The sequence below is a fragment of the Triturus cristatus genome, chromosome 7 (assembly GCF_964204655.1).
Source record: "Triturus cristatus chromosome 7, aTriCri1.1, whole genome shotgun sequence".
NCBI lineage: Eukaryota > Metazoa > Chordata > Amphibia > Caudata > Salamandridae > Triturus > Triturus cristatus.
The window spans coordinates 32567026-32585680 of record NC_140590.1 but is presented as its reverse complement, the minus strand read 5'-3'; the positions used below and the strand labels follow the sequence as shown (position 1 = coordinate 32585680).

Below are 18655 nucleotides of genomic sequence, written 5' to 3'. Positions count from 1 at the left end.
AGCATGCCGAATGACCATACCAGCTGGCATGTAGAGCTTTCAGGGGAAGCAAATTATGTCTTACTAAGTACACAAGGCGTCTGACGCCATGAGAGATGTTCCAAGACATATACAATTGAGCTTTTCGCAGGGTATAAGATTCAATAACAGGCGAACCACCTTTTTTCGCTAAACAGAAGTCTCTATCCTGACGAAACCCCAATTCCCAAGAGGCTGACTTCAGAACAGTTTTTAATTGATGGGAGGATAATAAAAATAAAGTCCCCTCATCCAATTTTAATTGCAGCACGGCAAATCTGAAGTTTTTTACAATCAGGGAGAAATCATTAAAAGATCCTAATAATTCATTTTTTATAAGATCTCTTAGGGTATTAGGTTCACCTTTAGATAAAGCTACTACCCAACGTATTATACTTGCCAGACCTTGAACCCAACTGCTACGTATGCCCAATTCCTGTCTCAAAGAAGCAGTCGAATTTGCTGTACCTACAGACATTAAACTGCGTAAAATTTTCCCTTCCGCAGAGTTTAAAAAATTCCACTTTTTTACATCAATTAACTCAATTCCGTACAACAGGGAGGCCGGAACTTTCGCTCTGAAAACATCTAAAAGAATAGAAAAATGCCTTCTACCTGTGGCTTTATACAGGGAAATTAAACTCTTTCCCTGAGAAATAGCCTTCCGGGAGTTATTATCAATGTGTAATTTGTCACTTAAATTAGAAGTGACAATTTTACCTAGGAAGGTGTAAGATTTCACACATTCCAGTTTTTTCCCCCCCACAACCCATGGATAATTAAGGCATTTAGACTTCTTTCTACCGGAAAAGCAAATCACCTTGCTTTTTGCCGTATTTATTGATAAGAAATGACTTTCCGCAAATTCAAAGAGTGCTTGCAGCCGATTGTTCAGGCCCCTTGGGGTGAGATCCAAAATCAGGATGTCGTCTGCATACATAAGGCATGCAATTGGAACACCACCCAAGGAAGGGGCAATACCGGCGCAAGCAGAAAGTGTGACGGGTAAATCAACTGTATATATAGAAAATAACAATGGAGCCAAAAGGCAACCTTGCTTCAACCCATTGGAAGTGGGAATTAATTTAGATACACCACGTTCACCTCCAAGTAGAACTCTGCACCAGGTGTCAGAGTAAAGGGCACGAATTAACTTGATCAGGGATGGGGGCATACCTAAGTTAAATAACTTTCTCCACAGCAAAATTCTATCTACTTTATCAAAAGCGGTGGAGAAGTCAATAAAGGCGCCATATACCTGACCACCACGGATTTTCACATATTTTTCAGTAATAACTTGCAATGCAGTCAGGTTATCTAAAGTTCCATGATTTTGTCTGAAACCTGTTTGCTCCATGGGAAGAATTTCATGTTCAGATACCCATTGATTCATTAAAGTAAGCACACATTTTGCGAAAACCTTACCAATGGCATCCAGCAAGGCGATTTGACGGTAATTTTGTGGTAGATCTCTTGGCCCTTTCTTATATAAAGGGACAATAATACTTCCTTTCCAGGAGGGGGGGACTGTTCCACTAGAAAAACAAAATTTAAACACTGGAAAGAGTATTTTACTCCAAAGTTCACTCTGGTGTTTTAATACTGAAATAGGGATTTTATCAGGACCCATCGCACCAGAGGAACGCATATTCTTAATTGCATATTCAATTTCCCTTTCCGTTGGACAGTCAAGTATATGTGAGACATTTTCCGATTCAGCATTAAAAACTTGAGAATTATTGTTACTGTACAACTTCTCGATATAATGAACCCAGACCTGTTCCTCAATGGCAATAGGCGTAGGACTGGCTCTGGTACCACAACCTTTGCCAATTAAGGACCAGAAAGTCTTGGGTTGGCCATTATAAGAAGCTTCCCTCAGTTGAATCCAGAGGGCATCTTCCTTAAAACGTTTTAAACGGGCCTTAAGTCTAACTCTTCTTCTCTTTAAGATAAACAATTTAGACTTAGCTTCTTGGGTAAAGGATAAAAATTGTCCCCTTACCACTTTGTTTATTTCTCTATTTATAGCCCGTAGAGGATGGGGGACTGCGAAGGATTGTTTCACACCTGGTTTCTTTTTTGCGCTAGCAGTTACAGAATCTAAAAAATTAATAAAACTCAACAACTCTCTCCCTTCCCAGTGGGGTAAATTCTCAACAGCAAAATACAAAAGAGGCACCACATTTTCAACAGTACAAGTGTTCCAAAAACATTTCCCAGAACTGGAATCAAAATTCACAAAATCTGTATCTAGACTCCACGGATCCACTTTCTGAAGATTAACGGAGACAGAAAGCATCAATGCATTATGGTCACTAAGAATAGACTCAATGACCTTCATATCCTTTAGCAGGTGAAAACCGGCATAGTCTACCATGATAAAATCAATAATAGATTTTCCCTTATTAGATTTATGAGTATAAGCTGCCGGGGTGTCAGACGGAAGCCTCCCGTTTACTATTAAGCATCCAACTTTAAGTAAACCATCTAAAATAAGTTTACCTCTTTTGTTAGTTTTAATTTTAGAGGGAAACTGGGCAGGTGGTATATTCAAAGACTCTTCCAATTGAATATTTCTAAACAACTCCGACCCACAGTTAGATATATTACAATTTAAGTCCCCAAACATTAACACATGCGGAGTTGGGGAGACATCCAACACTTTAGTTAAAAATGTGAACAAAGTTTTTAAACCAGCATTAAAACTACAATTGGGGGGAATATAAATATTAACCACAATCAACAATCTATTAGGGCAATCCTCAAAAACCTCTTTTAGGGTTATTGCTTGAAACAGTTTCCCTGGATCTAGATAGTGTGAATAGTTCCATTGCAATCTATTAGATAACAAGCATGCTAACCCTCCCTTAGCATGGCCTCTTCTAGTGCTGGTTGCGCTGTATTCCAAAACAAAATAGTCTTTTTCCAAAGCTAATCTTCCTTCAACCCAGGTTTCTTGCAAACAGATTATGTCTGCCTTTTGAGAATGCAAGAAACCCAATTTCTCCTTATAATCCTTAAATCCTGCAGTGTTCCATGAGATAAATTTCAGCTCTCTGTTAAAAATTGGAAGGCTGTTTAGAACAGGGAGCGGATTTACTCGCTAGAACTCCAGGTAACCAACTCCATTTAGATTGGTCATCCTTCCCTGTCTGCCTAAGGGGAGCGTTTTTGTATGAGACTAGCCTTTCATTCCTAGCCACACAAATTTTTAGGTCCTCTGATCTGAGGTTAGACCAATCCGACAACAGCACACCCGTATTAGAGGGAAGTGATAGTGAAGAATTGGCAAGAAACCCTTGGGTACATTTTTCCCCAAAGTGTGGCATAACATCTATCCCTCTAACTTGGAATTCCTCTGCCCACTGTAGAACAAGATTTAATACAACTTTCGAATAGAATTTCACCCTTGTTGATCTTATTGGTTTCCCCACGAAGGAGTTAAGGAGAGATACAATATCTAAATCGGACGTTTGAATTAATTTCAAACTTTCGATCTCTTTAAAACAGATCAATAGGGCAGATCTATTTAAAATTAAATCTGGTTCAAATAAGGGAAAAAAATCAAGATATAAAGTATCCACACTTATTTTTTCTTTTGGGAGAATAACTGACATTGAAGATGGGACCTGAAAGGTTCTTGCTGAAGGATTTAAGGAAGAAGAGGACGGGATGACCGATGAAGTATTAACCTTAGAAGTATTAACCTTAGAACTAACATTACAATAAGCTGAGAAAGGATTAGCGGAAGGCTGGGAAACCTTGGGGAAGAAAGGATTGGTAGAGCTTATAGAACCTAGACCAGAGGCAGAGGCGACTTCTTTAGGCGAGACAACTCTAACTTCAACATGAGGGGTAGGAGACTGCTCCACCTGCGGGGAATCTTCTGCACTTAATTCAGCATTCTTATCAAAAAGAAGTTTCCTCTGTCTTTTTTTCGCGAATCTTCGAATGGGTCTCCTCTTCTTCATTCTAATCTTTTTGTGTTTCAGGGGACTCACTTTTCCCATCAATCCCGTATTTACTTTAGAGATCTCCTCTTCTTTAATTGGTGGCAAGGAGAATATCGGAAAAAGAGATGGAGTTTCAGATTTGGGAATGAGAGGAGATGTTGCTATTACCTCTATCTTGTCAGTCATTGGGGCCATACAATTAGCGCCAGCCGAAACCACTTTGGCAGGATTGGGGACAGCTGGAAGAACTACATGTTTCTTTTCCTTTTGACCTTCTGTCAAAGGAGAAGATTGAGCTGAATCCAAAACTGCCGAAGCGGAAGGAGCGCTTATTTTTGGGGGCATCAACAGAGAGACCGATGGTATGGGAAGATCTAACGCTAACTCATTTTTACTTAGCAGAAGTACTTGCAAAATTTGCGTTACAGTGTCAAAAATACAATCCGAACCTCCCACAAATTTTTCGAGTAAACTCAAAATCGAAGAAAGAATTGATTCCAGAGAGGACAAAGAATTAGAAATTAGCCTCCCATTAATGTTTGGAGACCCCTCAGTTAAATTGTTCAACACTGGACCTGAACATGATGTAAAGTTTAATTGAGAAAGGGAAAAATCAAGTTTATTAGAAGGTGTGCTTCTTAGAGGACCGGTATTCGAAATAGTTATTGCTTCCTCTAAAGGCACACCATTAGGGTTCCCATGTAACGTTCCCACCCGCGCCCTATGAGCTGTTAAATCAATGTCAGGCAGTGTAAAATCGTTCCCTACTACAGGGGATTTAACTAACGCGGCAGACAAAAGATCAGTATTCACTGATACTTTAGGAACATTCCTTGTTGCAACTTGGGAGGGGACAATTTTATCCGATTTTGAGGACATATTACCCGAAGATTCAGGGGGAGCATTCTGTTTCAGAAGTACATTGTTTAACGCCGAAGGCGAGTCCCTTAGTACTTTGGGGCTAACTAAAATAGGCAAAGATTGACTAGCAACTAAGCTCAAACTAGAGGAAACATCGATGACCCCATTAACAGGCACCAAATCGTTAGACCCAGGGATTTCATTCGGAGACTGCAGATCAATGGGTTTATCTTTCCCTTTGTCCCAAAAATTGAAAAGCTGACATTGACCTTTCAATTGCATGGAAGTTGCAATTTTGTTCCGAAGGGGGTTAGATTTGGTTTTAGACCCAGATCTCCCTACAAGCACTCGCCCAGAGCGCAGTTTTTTAGCCGTCATGAGACTGTATTTGACGGGAAGTAAAAAATCAATTAATAACAATTGTAGAATAAAAAAAAAAAACTAAAAATCCTACAATACAATAAAATCTATAAAAGCAGTGTCACACGAATTTAATACCGGAAAACCAAGGGAGGGGGCCCAGCCCAGCCTTCTTCAGCCTCTGACGGCCTCAGACGGTCCCGCCCTTGTCCCGGGCTTCTCCCGGCGCGCTCCCGCGCGCTCCCGCGTTGCGGTGTCACAAGGGAGATTTATAGCCGCGCTGAGGCGGGGGAGGAGCCAGCAGGGAGAGCGGGTCAGCTGCTGGTGATGCCGAGGGTCAGGCGCTCCTGGGACTTGAAGTCCTCGCTTGACCACGCTCGCAGCCCTGCACACACCGCCGCCACAGAGGCTCAATCAGGAGTAACAGTTCACAGTCACAGCGCGCTTCCAGCAGCGCTAATTAAAGAACCAGATGCGAAGCGGGACCCGCGAAGCGGGTTCCGCGAGGAGTAGATGAAAGGAAGAGCCGCTCCAGCGTGCTCGCAGTCCAAAGCTCCCTCTTCAGTCTACACAGAAGACAGGTAAGGAAACCAACAGAGAAACTGACGCGCTGGTTTTAGCCGCGCTGAGGCGGGGGAGGAGCCAGCAGGGAGAGCGGGTCAGCTGCTGGTGATGCCGAGGGTCAGGCGCTCCTGGGACTTGAAGTCCTCGCTTGACCACGCTCGCAGCCCTGCACACATCGCCGCCACAGAGGCTCAATCAGGAGTAACAGTTCACAGTCACAGCGCGCTTCCAGCAGCGCTAATTAAAGAACCAGATGCGAAGCGGGACCCGCGAAGCGGGTTCCGCGAGGAGTAGATGAAAGGAAGAGCCGCTCCAGCGTGCTCGCAGTCCAAAGCTCCCTCTTCAGTCTACACAGAAGACAGGTAAGGAAACCAACAGAGAAACTGACGCGCTGGTTTTAGCCGCGCTGAGGCGGGGGAGGAGCCAGCAGGGAGAGCGGGTCAGCTGCTGGTGATGCCGAGGGTCAGGCGCTCCTGGGACTTGAAGTCCTCGCTTGACCACGCTCGCAGCCCTGCACACACCGCCGCCACAGAGGCTCAATCAGGAGTAACAGTTCACAGTCACAGCGCGCTTCCAGCAGCGCTAATTAAAGAACCAGATGCGAAGCGGGACCCGCGAAGCGGGTTCCGCGAGGAGTAGATGAAAGGAAGAGCCGCTCCAGCGTGCTCGCAGTCCAAAGCTCCCTCTTCAGTCTACACAGAAGACAGGTAAGGAAAAAAAACTAAAACTAAAAGCAGTGTATGTAACTATGTCGAGTTCAAGCAGTTTGCCCTGCTCTAGCAGTCTGCAATGGCAGGCCTGCAGTCAATAGTCAGCAGTTTGCTGATGTTCTAGAATGTCCAACGTCACAATTAAACATTATTTAGCGTCTACTTCAGAATTTAGTGTAAGTTGCATGATATCAGTACATATGTCTACATAATCATGTATGATTGTCATAAAGTGTCTTTTTGGTCTTGCACAGTCCTCAGTAAAGAAGAAAGTGTTCAAAATAATGTTTTATTTGTGTTCTGCTCAATTCCATGCATTAAGGGTGGTGGCACAAAGGGGATATCAAGAACTACATTGCATAAACATTTAACTATAGATACAGTGAAGAAACGATATCCAACCATTTCTGGTACATCTCATACAAAAGAATATGCAGGCTGGCCAAGACAAAACCTATTGGCTTTGCCAGTGCTTGTTTTCACAGATGCCTCGAGCTTCAGCAACAAAAGGATAGTGTGCTGGAAAGTAATGCATTACTCAAACATGCAACAGCTGTTCAAGTGTGGAAAGCCTTTGATTTTACCTTAGTTGGTTTTACCTGTTTTAATAACTGGACATTGCTCTTCCCTTTCTGCGAGCTCGGGTTGAATGCCAGATATCTTTGTCAAACTCCCTCACCCCCTCACCCCCTCCCGTTACTGCCTGCTCTGGTATTGGCCAGAGAACAAGGAAGTTAAGTTTCATAAATGGCCAGAGTTTTATTCAGAGCTCAGAGGCTGGTGCCAGGGAGGGAGTGTCCAGCTCGCAGCTCTTTACACCTGAATAAGGATTATTCTGTGGCAGGGAAGCGGAAACAATCCCCCTGGAGAGGATTCAAAGCAGAGTCGGTGGATTCTGAGCAGAGAAAGAGACATCTTCATCCACGACAGAGGCGCCCTCAGCTCGGAGGAGGGAAAAGTGACCTGGTGAGTGACAGAGCCACTCTCAGACAGCTGAAAGAACAGGTTAAAGAACGAAGCCACTCTCAGACAGCTGAAAGGGCAGCATCTGAAACAGAGCCAGTCTCAGACAGCTGAAGGAAAAGATAAAGAACAGAGCCACTCTCCCACAGCTGAAAGGACAGGATAAAGAACACAGCCACTCGCAGAAATCTGAAAGGACAGGATAGGTAACAGAGCCACTCTCATACAACGAAAGGACAGGTTAAAGAACAGAGCCACACTCAGACAGCAGAAAGGGCAGGATAGGTAACAGGGGCACTCTCAGACAACTAAAAGAACAGTTTAAAGAGCAGAGTCACTCACACACAGCTGAAAGGACAGGATAAAGATAGAGCCACTTGATGCAGCGGGTTACCAGCTCGGGTCATTCACTCACAAAATATACTCACCTTGGGCCGATAAACATTCATACCTAAGCTAGTAGTACCGCTGGGATCAATTTTCATATACCTGCGACATTATGATTATCTCTATGAATTCTTACCAACCCAACCTCTTCATCAAATTGAATTTCCTCTGGTCAATGAATCTAGTGGCTGAATGAGTAGGTAGGAATAACATTAACGTCTTTATTCTTCCATAACCACAGACTCAAGAAGTTTTAAAACCTTTATGTAGTCAATAATTTTTTGTGAGTCAAAACACCAATCTCATTACCATCACCGTTTCTTCAAGAAGAGAATTAGAAATTTCAATATAAATCTCAGTCACAGTTATAATGATGACAGTACCTGGAATGGGAGAAACTGAGAGCAGTACAAGGACATACTACACAGAGGTATATTTACCTAAAATGCTGTGAAGACTAACTCCGGGTCAAGGAGTCAGATGAAGTCTCCAGGACAGGTTAGGAGACCCAGAAAAAACGGACAGGTTCAGGACAGGATAGGTGACCTCTTCTAAGTGCAACGCCTGCGTTGCACCCCTCTCTGGCACTATTCTCCTCGATCCCCTTCTAGAATGTGCCTCCTCGAAATTCTTTCACAAAATCCCTTCCTGATGATTGGATTCTTCAGCACTCGATTTGTTCTTGGTCTCTTGTGTGGTCTTTCAGCATGCCCTACGGCGTGGCATCTGCAGCATCTCCGTGAGTCTAACTATCCAGACTACCTCTGTTATACTATTCTATGTTCCACCCTCAAATGTTTCAGTATTGTGAAAACCCCTAATTCTGATTGAACAGGGCAATGGGAGAGGTCTTCACGCCATACTTGATGTAATACATTTTCTTAGCATTTCATTGTTCTATGTTCCTGCCCATTACCTTACTTTCCCAAAGCTTTATTCCCACCCACATTTCACATTATGATCAATACATTTTATATACATTTTAATTTTTGTTTTCTCTGTCCGGGTCAATGGGTTAAGTTCTCATGAGATTCTTGCAGGTGTGGCCTTGGCTGGGTTTCAACGGTGTCATCATAATTCCGGGCAGGGTTGAGTGCGCTTGTGCATAGGTCAGATGGGGTAGGGATTTCAGTCACCCTCTGAGGCCCGAATACAAACTAATAATAAAGTCAGAAAAAGACATGTTAGAATACAGAAATAAATGAATGCACTGTATACCACTTATCTCTACTCTATCCACATTTACTTATTTTAATCTTTCGCATTAGCATTTTAGTTGAACCACAAGGTTTAGTTTAAGCAAAACATGCACATTATAATGTGGGTTTCAAGCGGCCATGTTGAAAGCTAGTGCGCAGCTGCAAAAGTTTCCCTCCAAGCATAGAATACATCATACTATGTAGATGCAGTAGACGCAGTGAAATTCCCGCATTTTGGCAGCCATTTTTAGTGACACTGGGGTTACTGGTTAGTAACACACATAGGTAGGCTTCCCCTAGATACAGTATATTGTGTATAATGCAATCTTAGTATTTACAGACAGTTGATTACAGTGTTACACGTTATTTGAGAGGATTGCATCCAAGCAAATGTAAATGTAAATGTAGTTGAGCTTATATAGCGCACAGCTACCCGCTGTGGGTTTCCCGGCGCTTGCTTAGTGAACCCGTCCTGGTATTCCCCTGTGAGATAGCAGGGTATCCACAAGGTGAAAGTCAGGCATCCCGCCGCAAGGGGCCATTGTGGAGATTAAGCAAGCTATTGCCCAGAGTCGCAGAGTGTGAACCCGTGAGTCGAGGAGGCACCGGGGCAAGAATTATTGAGTCCGTGGAATTTTTAGCCCAAGACCCGACGAGGCGAGGAATTGAACCCTGGTCGAGGACCGATCTCAGCTTCCGGGTCTGCCGCCTCTAACCCCTGAGCCACACTTCTCCACTCTCTTACAAGACCTTGCTCCATCACACTCTCAACCAGCTGAAAGAACAGGTTAAAGAACAGAGCCACTCTCACACAGATGAAAGAACAGGTTAAAGAACAGAGCCACTCTCACACAGCTGAAAGATGGGCACAGAACAGAGCCAATCTCACAAAGCTGAAAGGACAGTGTTGGACTTGGCCCTTCTGGCAGGTTCACCCCTGAACTTTTTTGCTTTTATTGGTGACTTGGTGATAGAGTTTTTTTGGTTTCTGCGCACTTTCCCTGTGTCCCAGGGTAAAGTGCGTGCGCCCTCTGAGTGCATGTGGTGAGAGAGGCCTGCCCTCCCATAGGAATGCATGGGGAATGTATGTGTCCCTGGTAGTTCCTGATGCGTGGGGTGTGCAGGCTCGAGTTTGGTATGTGCGGACTCATGTGATCGAATGCTTCGCAATGATGTATGATGCGTGATTATGTCATGTGCGGAAGTGCCACTTTTAGGAGTTGGCATAGTAGTGTAAAAGGTGTCTGGCGTGTGATTGGCTGGAGCTGGCTGGTGAGCCTGGCTCCAGGAGTCTGGTTGGGTCTGCCCCAGTGGTGAGTGTGAGATTAGCATGCTGATGGCTGGGGAGGAGTGCACCTTGGACCTGAATAGGGCAGGGCTTTCCCCACACAATGCTGGCTCCGCCCCTGTGTTGCGACTGACGACCCTAGCCCTGCCAGTGAATAGAGTGAGGGGCTGAGCACATCAAGGGTGCTCCCCAACCAGCTGCGACTGGTTTTCCCCCTCACCCTGAACCCAGAACAAATGGTTTTACTGTATAAAAATGGGGCTGTGTCCCCACAGAAACTGTTCTCTTCCAGGATCCTATCTGAGGGCGGGCTGCTGCTGCTGGAGGCCAGGAGGAACCGCCACTTAGGACTGCCTTCCTGCCTGGAGGGCCCAGTGAGCTGGCCCCTGGCCCAGCCTTGCCCCCCTGCCTACCTTCCTAGGGACTTTGCTGGACTTTGCGCTTGTTAGTGTCCCTAAAGCGCCTGGGAGCTTTTGTTGGTGTTTGGCGCTGAGAGCGCTTTTGCTTTGTTGCACATAGCGCTAGGGGCGCTTTGCTTGTGGCCCCCCTGCATCTGGAGACTTCACCAGTGCCTGCTTCGAAGCGCCTGGGGAGCGCTGTACCTATTTTGCTGAGTAGCGCCTGCCGTGTGACCGGCAGCGCGGCGCTACGACGATCTGCGAGGGAACCCCGACGTAGGGATTCCCCCGCTCCTGCCGGGTCTAAAGCGGGAGCCCACCCCGCATTGCAGCGCTCGTTGGCGGGTGCCCACCCCGCTTATATGTTGGTTTGAGGAACGGGAGCCTACCCCGTGTTGCCTGCACCAAAGCTTCCCGGGCAGCCGCGCTGCCCGCGTTGACCCTGAAGCTGTCTGGAAAGCCCTGAACGGGGGCGGGGACTGACTCGGAAGATCCAGGAAGCGGACGGGAGCCTACCCCGCGCTCCTGGGATAGCCATCGTCAAGAGGGAACCTTGGGATTCACCGCGGCAGCCTGGGTTAAGAGGCACGTCGGACCCAGCGAAGGACCGCGCCTGACTGCACGGGGCTCCCTTGCCAGCGAGAGAAAGCCCCGACGGCGAAGAGAAAGGCCGGAGGGGAGCAGAGGGCCTCCCACCGTGACCGGAGCTGCCGTCCAAGTCCCGGTGAGTGGGGCCTGAAGGGGGGACCGTGTTAGCCCTCCCCAAGCACTGTGGGAGCCCGGTGGGGAGGGCTCCGTGGGGTCGTTGTTAGAGGGGGTGGCCGCCCCCCCCCTCCTGCCAGTGGTTACTTCTTTTTGGGGGCAACACTGTGCAAGAGCGCCAGGTTGCTCCAACGCGGGGGCAGATTTGTTAAAGAGTCCAGAGGGACTCCAACGGGGGACATTATCTGTTTAAAGTCCAGAGGGACTCCGGGGCCACGATTGGTTAATAGAGCCTGAGAGGCTCCAACGAGGCCCCACCATTTGTGTAGAGCCCACGAGGCTCCCCCATTATCGTGGGGCATTTCAGAGCCCAGAGAAGGCTCCAAAGGCACCGTGGTGCCCAAGGATTTTCCCAGCTGCCCAGCACTTAGTGGGCAGCTGCAACGTTTAGGTTGGGGCCCGTGGCGCTTTGCCCTGACGGCGTGCGCAGTCGCGCCCTGACTCTGAGTTTTGGACTGCGCCTCCTGCGCAGTCTTGCCCCTGACTTTGCTGGGACGCAGGGCGTCCTAGCCCCGACAAGGCCAGTTGGCCTAGGGACTGCCACAGGTGGTGGCTTATGTGAGTTCTTGCGCAATTGTGTTTCCCTGCACCTCTGAATGTGTTTTTATGCGTCATGTGCCTTGTTTTACACCGCTGAATGTATTTTATGCATCATGTGTTTTCCTTCCCTACACCTCTGAATGTGATGCATCATGTGTAATGTGCGTTTACCCCTACAGGTATTGTGATACTTAGGTGGTTGTTTGTTTACTCCTAGTACAGGTGGTGCTAGTGAGGTCCTAGTTCCCTGCGTGACATTTTCCTAAGGTGGTTAGGGTTGCGTAGGTGGTACTTACCTGTTACCAGTAGTTACTGGTTGTGTGCTATGTTCTAAAGTATTATTCCTATGTTCTAAGTGCTATTCTACAAAGTGCTAATTCCTGACAGTGGTCCATGTGGCCCTGTCCCCTGTACATATAATCCCTTGTAAATTCTGCCCGTGCCTGTTGGCACATTGTAGAGTGTGTGTTTTTATCTAATGTGTTTTGGTAATACAAAGGCTATTTTTATATAATACCTTGTGTGGAGTTTCCTTTGTGGTGGGCCTTGGGTGTTGTTGCTGGGTGCGCGCGCAAACGCTTTACACATCGCCTCAGAGATAAGCCTGACTGCTCGTGCCAAGCTACCAAGGGGGTGAGCAGGGGTTATCTTTGGCGTGTAACTTCCTTGCCCTGACTAGAGTGGTGGTTTCTGCCTGGCTTTGGCGCAAGCCCTAGCCAACCAGAAATCCCATTTCTAACATTGGTGATCAGCGGTGGGATTTGGACTTGCGTTTGCGCTGTACCGCAGCAGCAACTGGCTGCACCACAAAACTCTGCATTTAGATAGTCACATGGTATAGGGATTATTGTGCAAAATTGTTCTTAAGTATCATTTCTGTGGAAATGTGTTTCTGGATTTACCAGTAAGGGTGGGATCCAGTGGTGGCAGCGTAATAGTGTCCTGTACATTTGTCCCCCGCCCTGCGCCCAGAGTTTGGTACCTGTGTCACTTGTGGTCAGGTTGAGGAATCAGGGGTGGTAGAAACTGCCTTACCAGTCTGAGGGGAGGGTTGTGTGTGGATGAATGGTGTGTGGCACTAGGCAAGTGAGTGTGAGTTCTCTGGGATAGAGAGCTTGCTGAACCCTTTTTGTGAATTGTGTGCTCCTGTTAAGCTCAGACCCCTAGGTTCCCTGTGTAATCCTTTCACCAGAACGTCCGCCAGAATGGAGCCTGCTTTTGAGCCCTGTGATCTGTTTTGGTACAGTAGGCGGGAGTTGGAAAGGGCCTGTAGAGAGAGAGGTATAAGGGTGAGAGAGTCAGACACCCTGTACGAACTTAGGGACCACCTGTTCGTAGGGCCAGAGGGTCAATGGGTTCTTGAGCTCAGTGAGGAAGAAAGGGCCCGGGCCTCACACCTGGAGGGTGGTGTGTCTGTGGGGAGCCCTGAAGATTCAGAGGAGGAGGAAGATGATGACAGTACCTGGACGCCAGTAGGGAGTGAAGACCCCATAGGTAGGGAGTCCCTTGCTGGGTCCAGCGTAGGAAGCAGCGCCTCATCCCTTTCCCTGTCCCCAGAGGAGTGGGAAGATAGGAGGAAAGAAAGGGAGCACCAGCTGGCGTTAGAAAAGCTCAGGTTAGAGCATGCCCAGGCTATGGCGCAGCTGGAGGTCAAAAAGCAACAGCTAGAGACTGAGAGGGTCTTGGCGCAGGAGAGGATAGAAGAGGCTGAGAGGGCCTCCACCAGAGGCAAAGTAGCTCTGGAGGGTAGACTATCCCCTGCGCACAGTTTTATTTTCTGGGCTCCCCAGGGAGGGTTGAGTCCAGTGGGGACAGTTATATAGAGTCCCGTGCGAGAAGTCCCACTCCCAGTTCCCCGGGTATGGTACCTGTTTCCCAAGAGGAGGAGTATAGGTTGAAATTCAGGGGCAGTAGGAAACTGGCTCACCAGTCTTGGGAGGAGTTTGTGGATGACTGTCAGGATGCACTGGTGGAGTGGCTGATGGTTAACCCGAAAGAGGATTTGAAGGCAGTGATCAAAATGATTATCAAAGAGCAGATGCTCAGTAGTTGTTCTCCAGGGGTGCGCCAACACCTGCAGAGGTACGACTCTTTTTGTCCTTGGGAGCTTGCAGAGGAAGCAGAGCGCTGGGAAAGTGCTAGAGGTTCTCTAGAGTCATTAGGGAGTGACTCCAAAAGTAGTGGGTCAGGTATCTTCCAGCCCAGCGTGGTGGAAGAGGCTCAGTGTAGCCCAGCTAGGTCCCAGGATAGCGAGGAGGGTGTAGGGGCTTACGGCCTGGCTCAGTGGAGCGGGAGTAAGTGTGTGACTGAGGGTCCCCAGACGTACGAAACCCTGCCTCAGGACATGGATGGTTTCATGAGGGAACACCAAGATGGGGACCTAGGCTGTCCTGTTACTCCACTTGAGGAAGATCTCTTAGTGAGTAGAGGACCTGGAGCACCTGTAACCAGGGCTCCTGTGGTTCTAGAGGCTGGCAGTACAGCTCCGGTAGGGAGGGTACAGGAGTCCAGCGTGAGGAGTGATTGGGGGATGAGTTGCCCAGTGGAAGAGCCAGTGGGTCAGGGACTACCAAGTTGGGCTAGGAACCCGTGTAGTGACCAGGGTGACACCACTACTGTTCTGGGGGATCTCTGCGCACTGTCAGATGGACAGGGGACAGGAGATCCGCGCCAGACAGACAGTCACACGGCGTATGTGTCGCTTGTTAGCCTCAGGGGAATGGAGCGTAAATCCCCCAAAGTCCTGGAGTGCCAGGCGATTATTCCACCAAAGGTTCTAGGCCGGAGGTTGGAAGGCCAGGTTCAGGATCAGCCTGACCTGAAGGGTGGGACGTCTGTAACCAGCGTCCCGACCGGTTCTTCTTCCAGAGGTGCCGCCCCAGTTGGTAGGGAGCAGGGCACTGGAAGGGGGTGCAGAGGGTGGGAGAGCCCACCTCTGGCCCCGGTACAACCTGAGGGGTTAAACCCTGGGTTGGAATGGCGTTCTAGGTGTACCCCTCGCCAGAGGAGGAGGAACCCTAGGAGAAGAGGTAGGGGGAGGAGAGCCTTCCCTGAGACTCCTGGTCCACCTGAGGGTGTAGACCCTAGGCTGGAGAACCAGTGGCAGTCTAGTCCTGTCTTGCAGACAGGAAGAGTGGAGAATGGCCGCTATGTGCCAGGGGTTACTACCCCCCACTCTGTGGTTAGGCAAGGACCGGTGGCACCTGGGTGGCCTAGGGCCTGATCTTGGCCGCGGACAGCTTGGGAGTACCAGTGGGGTAGCCCAGTTTGTCCAGACAGTGGGTTTAGAAGGAATTCCATGGGTTCACCGTGGCGTAGAACCGGAGGGTGTCCCTGCAGTTGCGGGCCCGCGTCCGTGTTCTATCGCCCCAAGCAGGGAAGTCCATCACGGTGGTGATTGGTCTGCCCTGCGATTTGGCTGGAAGGGGGTTGTGTTGGACTTGGCCCTTCTGGCAGGTTCACCCCTGAACTTTTTTGCTTTTATTGGTGACTTGGTGATAGTGGTTTTTGGTTTCTGCGCACTTTCCCTGTGTCCCAGGGTAAAGTGCGTGCGCCCTCTGAGTGCATGTGGTGAGATAGGCCTGCCCTCCCATAGGAATGCATGGGGAATGTATGTGTCCCTGGTAGTTCCTGATGCGTGGGGTGTGCAGGCTCGAGTTTGGTATGTGCGGACTTGTGTGATCGAATGCTTCGCAATGATGTATGATGCGTGATTATGTCATGTGCGGAAGTGCCACTTTTAGGATTTGGCATATTAGTGTAAAAGGTGTCTGGCGTGTGATTGGCTGGAGCTGGCTTGTGAGCCTGGCTCCAGGAGTCTGGTTGGGTCTGCCCCAGTGGTGAGTGTGAGATTAGCATGCTGATGGCTGGGGAGGAGTGCACCTTGGACCTGAATAGGGCAGGGCTTTCCCCACACAATGCTGGCTCCGCCCCCTGTGTTGCGACTGACGACCCTAGCCCTGCCAGTGAATAGAGTGAGGGGCTGAGCACATCAAGGGTGCTCCCCAACCAGCTGCGACTGGTTTTCCCCCTCACCCTGAACCCAGAACAAAGGGTTTTACTGTATAAAAATGGGGCTGTGTCCCCACAGAAACTGTTCTCTTCCAGGATCCTATCTGAGGGCGGGCTGCTGCTGCTGGAGGCCAGGAGGAACCGCCACTTAGGACTGCCTTCCTGCCTGGAGGGCCCAGTGAGCTGGCCCCTGGCCCAGCCTTGCCCCCCTGCCTACCTTCCTAGGGACTTTGCTGGACTTTGCGCTTGTTAGTGTCCCTAAAGCGCCTGGGAGCTTTTGTTGGTGTTTGGCGCTGAGAGCGCTTTTGCTTTGTTGCACATAGCGCTAGGGGCGCTTTGCTTGTGGCCCCCCTGCATCTGGAGACTTCACCAGTGCCTGCTTCGAAGCGCCTGGGGAGCGCTGTACCTATTTTGCTGAGTAGCGCCTGCCGTGTGACCGGCAGCGCGGCGCTACGACGATCTGCGAGGGAACCCCGACGTAGGGATTCCCCCGCTCCTGCCGGGTCTAAAGTGGGAGCCCACCCCGCATTGCGGCGCTCGTTGGCGGGTGCCCACCCGGCTTATAATTTGGTTTGAGGAACGGGAGCCTACCCCGTGTTGCCGGCACCAAAGCTTCCCGGGCAGCCACGCTGCCCGCGTTGACCCGGAAGCTGTCTGGAAAGCCCTGAACGGGGGCGGGGACTGACTCGGAAGATCCAGGAAGCGGACGGGAGCCTACCCCGCGCTCCTGGGATAGCCATCGCCAAGAGGGAACCTTGGGATTCACCGCGGCAGCCTGGGTTAAGAGGCACGTCGGACCCAGCGAAGGACCGCGCCTGACTGCACGGGGCTCCCTTGCCAGCGAGAGAAAGCCCCGACGGCGAAGAGAAAGGCCGGAGGGGAGCAGAGGGCCTCCCACCGTGACCAGAGCTGCCGTCCAAGTCCCGGTGAGTGGGGCCTGAAGGGGGGACCGTGTTAGCCCTCCCCAAGCACTGTGGGAGCCCTGTGAGGAGGGCTCCGTGGGGCCGTTGTTAGAGGGGGTGGCCGCCCCCCCCCCCCTCCTGCCAGTGGTTACTTCTTTTTGGGGGCAACACTGTGCAAGAGCGCCAGGTTGCTCCAACGCGGGGGCAGATTTGTTAAAGAGTCCAGAGGGACTCCAACGGGGGACATTATCTGTTTAAAGTCCAGAGGGACTCCGGGGCCACGATTGGTTTATAGAGCCTGAGAGGCTCCAACGAGGCCCCACCATTTGTGTAGAGCCCACGAGGCTCCCCCATTATCGTGGGGCATTTCAGAGCCCAGAGAAGGCTCCAAAGGCACCGTGGTGCCCAAGGATTTTCCCAGCTGCCCAGCACTTAGTGGGCAGCTGCAACGTTTAGGTTGGGGCCCGTGGCGCTTTGCCCTGACGGCGTGCGCAGTCGCGCCCTGACTCTGAGTTTTGGACTGCGCCTCCTGCGCAGTCTTGCCCCTGACTTTGCTGGGACGCAGGGCGTCCTAGCCCCGACAAGGCCAGTTGGCCTAGGGACTGCCACAGGTGGTGGCTTATGTGAGTTCTTGCGCAATTGTGTTTCCCTGCACCTCTGAATGTGTTTTTATGCGTCATGTGCCTTGTTTTACACCGCTGAATGTATTTTATGCATCATGTGTTTTCCTTCCCTACACCTCTGAATGTGATGCATCATGTGTAATGTGCGTTTACCCCTACAGGTATTGTGATACTTAGGTGGTTGTTTGTTTACTCCTAGTACAGGTGGTGCTAGTGAGGTCCTAGTTCCCTGCGTGACATTTTCCTAAGGTGGTTAGGGTTGCGTAGGTGGTACTTACCTGTTACCAGTAGTTACTGGTTGTGTGCTATGTTCTAAAGTATTATTCTTATGTTCTAAGTGCTATTCTACAAAGTGCTAATTCCTGACAGTGGTCCATGTGGCCCTGTCCCCTCTACATATAATCCCTTGTAAATTCTGCCCGTGCCTGTTGGCACATTGTAGAGTGTGTGTTTTTATCTAATGTGTTTTGGTAATACAAAGGCTATTTTTATATAATACCTTGAGTGGAGTTTCCTTTGTGGTGGGCCTTGGGTGTTGTTGCTGGGTGAGCGCGCAAACGCTTTACACATCGCCTCAGAGATAAGCCTGACTGCTCGTGCCAAGCTACCAAGGGGGTGAGCAGGGGTTATCTTTGGCGTGTAACTTCCTTGCCCTGACTAGAGTGGTGGTTTCTGCCTGGCTTTGGCGCAAGCCCTAGCCAACCAGAAATCCCATTTCTAACATTGGTGATCAGCGGTGGGATTTGGACTTGCGTTTGCGCTGTACCGCAGCAGCAACTGGCTGCACCACAAAACTCTGCTTTTAGATAGTCACATGGTATAGGGATTATTGTGCAAAATTGTTCTTAAGTATCATTTCTGTGGAAATGTGTTTCTGGATTTACCAGTAAGGGTGGGATCCAGTGGTGGCAGCGTAATAGTGTCCTGTACATTTGTCCCCCGCCCTCCGCCCGGAGTTTGGTACCTGTGTCACTTGTGGTCAGGTTGAGGAATCAGGGGTGGTAGAAACTGCCTTACCAGTCTGAGGGGAGGGTTGTGTGTGGATGAATGGTGTGTGGCACTAGGCAAGTGAGTGTGAGTTCTCTGGGATAGAGAGCTTGCTGAACCCTTTTT

General features: G+C 49.3%; 1 protein-coding gene across 2 annotated transcripts in view; it reads left to right on the top strand.

Moving 5' to 3' along the window:
- Positions 1-7241: 7241 nt before the first annotated feature.
- Positions 7242-18655, top strand: part of LOC146808739 (cell adhesion molecule CEACAM6-like) — a 668079-nt gene continuing 656665 nt past the window's right edge. The window contains exon 1 of one of the 2 annotated variants that reach the window (XM_085615553.1): positions 7242-7435. The gene's annotated coding sequence lies outside the window, so the exon portion shown is untranslated. The remainder of the gene's footprint in view (positions 7436-18655) is intronic. The other variant, XM_085615554.1, reaches the window with a different exon arrangement.